At 51.6% G+C, this 5,566-nt stretch overlaps 1 non-coding gene across 1 annotated transcript; it reads right to left on the bottom strand.

Annotated features, from left to right (window-relative positions):
- Positions 1-2,644: 2,644 nt before the first annotated feature.
- TRNAE-UUC (transfer RNA glutamic acid (anticodon UUC)) lies at positions 2,645-2,716 on the bottom strand. The gene has a single exon. It is a non-coding gene; the product is annotated as a tRNA-Glu (tRNA).
- Positions 2,717-5,566: the final 2,850 nt, after the last annotated feature.

Raw genomic sequence — 5,566 nt, 5'->3', positions numbered from 1 at the left:
CGGAGAAAAATACGAGCCTTCTTGCCATATTCACAAAAGCACTAAGAGAACAACGATACGAAAACACAGAAACTGCCAATAAGAAAACAGACAGTGAGTCAGCGCAAAACGGAGCAATTTTAAGCTTTGAACAACCAAACACCCGGGGAAAGTATAAACGACGACCCCACTACTACAAACTCAACGCTCGAATTTTCACATTCAGGGAAGTTTTAAGCGCCGATACGTGCCGAGCGCGATACACAAACTTCGCTCCGTGAAAACCACTATTTGTGACGAAAACATTTTTTGTGCCTGGTAAGTATGATTTGATCAGCTACCGCCACGTCGCAGCCTCACACTTCTTACACTTTACACACACGGTCATTCCCCTGTCCTCACTCCCGAGCCCTCATAGCCTTCCTACGCTCCTCCTGAGCCCAATTTCAAGCGGCAGCCCTGGACTCGTTTCCACAGCACGAACAATCGTAACATGTTTAAGCAGCGGATGACCATCCACTGCGCTGCCTCATCTGCATAACACACGCCACCGTTAGCTACGTCACCGACCGCGCTCTTCCCGCCTACCCACGCCCCGCCCGCCTGTTCCTCCTCCCAGTCCTCCCAGCCAGCCAATGAGCGGGCCGGCAGCCCGAGGGAAAAGTGACGTCTACCTTCCCCCGCCCCAGTCACCGCCTCCCCCACCCCGTTCGGGCGCCGAGCGGAGCTCCCGGCCAGGCCCAGCCGCGGCCCTCCCCGTCTGCGCGGGGTCTTCACCTCTCTCCTTCCCGCGCCCCTTTGGCGTTCGGCCGAACCTGTGCGGCCTTCCGGGAATAACGGCTCTTAAGGCGTAGATTACGACAGGTGTTCTGCTTGATTCCAAACGTTTACAAAGGAAACCGGCCCCTTACAAACGCAGTCTTCTGTGTGATGTACCATTTCCGTGGAGATTTGGAGCCATCCTCAGAAAGGAAGAAACAGCCCCTCTGAAGCTGGAAGGACCGCCCCGTGCACTGCAAACCCGCACGCGGTCCTTCCTGCTTTTACCGCCCTTGGTTTACAAAGGCAGTTTCCAGTCTAGTTTCATGAAGCAGAGGCGACTGGCCATCTCAGACTCTCGGGCGCGGTGTCGGGCTCTGTCGGCGCTCCGATGGCCACCCCAGACCTTCAGTGCCCACCTTATGTCAGCGCTGTATGTTCCGCGGAGGGAGAAACACTCGTCCCACTGTGGCAAAATACCCGGGCCAAGTTCTACCTGAGGCGCTTAACGGATGACCTGACCTTCTTGCCTCGTGTAGAGTTATAACCCGGGAAAAACTAAAGGCAGAGCTTGGAACACGCAACTCAAACACTATTTGGATATTCACAAATAGATCCAAGACATTTATTGGAGGGTTCTCCTCTGTGCAGGGTGTGCAAAGGGTGTGTGGTATGGTGGCCCGTCGCACACTGGAGGACAAGGCCCGTGCTGAAGATGAGGGATTAGGTGACAGTGTAGCGACCCAGTGCTGAATCCTCCATCCCGGCCCCATGCCCTGAATACTGGCAGCCAGCCGCAACCTCCAGGCAGGAATGGAGGAACACAATTGCTGTCTATGCTTCTTGGGATGTTCTCCCGTCACCGCAGTGTGACGCGTGCAACTCTAACGCTTTTTACATTGTTAAGATGTTTTCATGATGCATCGCCTATGTATGTCACTTATAATATGAAATTTGAAAGAGAGAATTTCTGAATTTAGAAATAGAAATATATATTTCTAGAATGCTCTCTAACCATTAACTGTAAATCTTCAGAAAGTTGTTCTAACTTTGAAAACAGGTAACAGAATTATGTGAAAACCAAACCAAAACCAAAACCAAACCCATCGTCGTCGAGTCGATTCTGTCTCTGCCCCACAGGGTTTCCAAGGAGCGGCTGGTGGGTTCGAACTGCTTATGTTTTTGGTTAACAGCTGAGCTCTTAGCTACTGTGCCACCAGGGCTGTGGAATAGGTGGTAAATAATTTTCTGAAATTGGGCTGTGCACCTGCAGTCTGTGATAACAGAATGTAACGTTAATCAGATCTCTGTCAATTGTGAGGATGGCGCAGGACCGGGCAGCGTTTCGTTTCTTAACTGGCAATAAAGCCAGTTGAACATGACAGCACACGTGGTATATAAACCCGTGGATTTCTGCTCGTTTTCGGAGAAGAAGAGAGAAGCCAGCGGTCTCTCGGGTTCTCTCTGAAGACCGAGAAGCCTGCTGAGATGCTGCTCACCACAGCCGACTTTGGACCCTGTCTACGGGGACCGCCTCTGAGCTCAAGACGTGGCCAGGCCTCCTCCCCGAGACCACTCGTTAAAGGTAAAAGCCCAAAGTCTGAACATTTCAACTTTTTTTATGTTTGAAATTGTTTTGGAAAGGAAGATTGGAACTCTTGTCCCAGGTTCTACTTTGTTCTCCTGAGATGAAAATTCTGAAAGCGAAAGGTTAGTTTTCCAAGATGAGTTCAGCAGGAGTGGTGGCGCTTCCCGGTGGCCCATAGCAGGACGCTGCTCTTGGGGGCTCCCAGCCCCTGAACAGCTGCTCCTGGCTTCTCACCTCTCCAAGAATGGCGAGGCCCGGCCTCTTCTGCATCTAGCAAGGCTGAAGATTCCTGCGGAGGAGAGGGGTTGCAAAAGAGTTTTCCCTGACCGGGAATCGAACCCGGGTCGCGGCGGTGAAAGCGCCGAATCCTAGCCACTAGACCACCAGGGAAGTGCGTGCTGGGTCCTAATCTCCCGCCTCCAGACAGTACACGGCTTTGCACCAAACTCGGGAAGCCCGGACTCTCCAGAAGCCTCGGAGCGAGGTGGCTCTTCCCCGCCGCACCTCAGACCTGACCTGGAGATGCGCCTTTGCGCCGCGGCAACGTGTGGAGACTTGGCGGCCTGGACGAGGGCAGGGGACGAGCTTGAAGGGAGGAGGCGTCCAGGAAGGGAAGGGGGCCGAGCACGAGTCCCCGAGATCTCCAACATCAAAAAGGGCTCAGACGGCTGCAGAATCGGAGACAGCCTGGATGGAAAGCCCCGGGACCCCGAACTGAACTCCGGATCTTTCCCCAAAAACAGGCTGTATCTGCAGTTTTTCCATCTTAGCTGATGGCAACTCCATCCTCCCATTTGCTCAGGCAGAAAACAGCAAGTTCTCCTTGGCGCCGGTCTTTCCCTCAGAGCCCACATCTAATGACTTAGGAATTCGTTTTTTTCTTGCCGGTGAAAAGTGAATGAATGAGGAATACTGAAGTAGAACTGATGTCTTTGAATTATGATGTTGGCGAAGGATATTGAATATACCATGGAGCGCCAAAAGAAGGAACAAGTCTGTCTTGGAAGGAATACAGCCAGAGTGCTCCTTGGACATGAAAATGGTAAGAAATCTTCTCACTTACTTTGGACATGTTATCAGAAGGGATCAGTCCCTGGAGAAGGACATCATACTTGTTAATGTAGAGGGTCAGTGAAAAACAGGAAGATCTGCAACGAAATGGATTGATGTAGTGGCTGCAACAATGGGCTCAAGCTTAACAACGATTGTGAGGATGCTCAGGATCGGGCAGTGTTTCGTCCTGTTGTACACAAGGTCGCTATGAGTCGGAACCGACTTGACAGCACCTGACAACAACAACAACATGCCCATTATGCAGGCGAGATCAAGTAATTGAACCTTCAAGAAGAAGAGTAGCTCCGAATCGGGAGCCAGGCATATAACTCCATGGTGCTGAAGATGTTAGAGGCTTGGTCTTAGGGTTTAGGGAAGGACTAAGTTTAAGAGTGACAATCCTTATAGAGAAGACGGAAGGTGTGAGGAGGGCCCTTGGGCTTTTCGCGTGATGAAGAGCAGACAGATCCCTGAGGATTCAGGTGTCTATGTCCTCCAACCATACCAGTGCCCGCCACTCAGGCATTCTCAACAGCGTCTTTTGCTGCCAGGGAGCCGAAGCGCATCCAAGAGAGAACTAGGTTAGGCACCTATCCAAAGCCACGCCCTGAACTGGTCTAGGCAGAATTGGGAGCATACAGGGATGAAGCAGAAAAGGGTGGGCAAGGGAGTGAGAGCCTTCCAGGATCTTTACACCACTCATTGTGAATTGTATTTATTAAAATGGTCATTTAAAGGCTGATGTGGTAGTTCGTGCCCTTACAGTTTTCTGTGAATTACTTGGGATAGAGGGTATGCATACAAGTGCTAATATAAAATATACACGTTTAATTGGTGTGAATACGGAACACTGACACCATAAGCGCCAGATGCAGATTTAGGCTTATTTTCCTTGCTTCTGTCACCGAAATCAACCCGATCTGCAACTGTGCTCACGGTGGAGAGAAGCCCAGTAGGACTCACAGGAAATGCACCTTCAAAGACAAAAATTTCTTCAGCGCCAGCCTGTGGAGAAGGTTGAGGTGATAGAAGAGAACAAAGAGAACCTTTAGAACTATCCTGGAGTAAACTAACATTAAGCAGGCCTTGTTTGATGCCCCGCCTGCCAAGAGCCAGATGATGAGAACTGTGTCCTTGTTTCTTGGTGCAGTGCTTCCTGCGCTGCCTTCATACCCTGGGGAGGGCGCGGACTTGGCTGCTCACTGGAAACCAGGACGCGGTGCGCGGCTTTGTTTTTTGCCTCAAAGTGGAGCCATAAATACAAGCGGACTTGGTCATGCTCACCAGCGACCTAGGACCCTGTTCTAGACGAGGCTGACCTCACGGTAGCTTGAGATCAGGAAATTTCATAACGTACTTTCTCCTTTCCTTCCCTCCTTGATCTATTTTCCGCCTGCCCTGCCCACCCAGAGGAGTGGATTGATTCATCGCCCTTCTGTCGCCTATGGACCCTTTGGAATTCGTCCTGAACAGGGCAAAGGGGACAGTTGTCCTTCCCCCACAGAGACGGAGAGAACGGCGAGCTACTGGGGAACCACAAACTCACCGCGTGCGCCCCTGCGCTTCGCACACCTGGGCTGCCCCCTGTTCAAGTTAGAAAAAAAAAAAACCGCCTTCTGAAGCTTCTCTGCAGGGGGAATCCGAAGGGAACTGGTTTCTTGACCTGGAGAGACAAGTTGAGGGGAAGTGTCTCAGGCATGTCCCCAACTCTCCAAGACATGCCAGGAACACGTTGAATCTGAGGGCTAGAGCCTAAGAAAAGGGGCAAAGGCAGCCCTACTCCACAAACGTGGAATTAAGGGTCTCAAACCTTATGCTCTGAGCAATCAGGATCCCGCGGTACACTAATTTCCCGCCTTCATCAGGAGAGTCGTTGGTCCAAATTAGGAGCTCAGGAAAGGTAGGGACTGCGGAGACCAACGTCCACATTTAACAGACAGAAAACTAAAAAACACGCTGTAGTCGAGTCTACTCCAACTCCAGGCTGTCACTGTTTCTGCAGCTGTCTGGGCGCTTTTCGATGTTGGAGATCTCGGGGACTCACACTCCGGGACGGAGGATTCAGCACTGGGTCGCTACACTGTCACCTAATCCCTCATCTTCAGCACGGGCCTTGTCCTCCAGTGTGCGACGGGCCACCATACCACACACCCTTTGCACACCCTGCACAGAGGAGAACCCTCCAAT

Source organism: Trichechus manatus, unplaced genomic scaffold (genome assembly GCF_000243295.1).
Source record: "Trichechus manatus latirostris isolate Lorelei unplaced genomic scaffold, TriManLat1.0 scaffold00529, whole genome shotgun sequence".
Classification (NCBI taxonomy): Eukaryota; Metazoa; Chordata; class Mammalia; order Sirenia; family Trichechidae; genus Trichechus; species Trichechus manatus.
The sequence above is the reverse complement of the archived record's forward strand: the minus strand, read 5'-3'. Positions and strand labels throughout refer to the sequence as shown.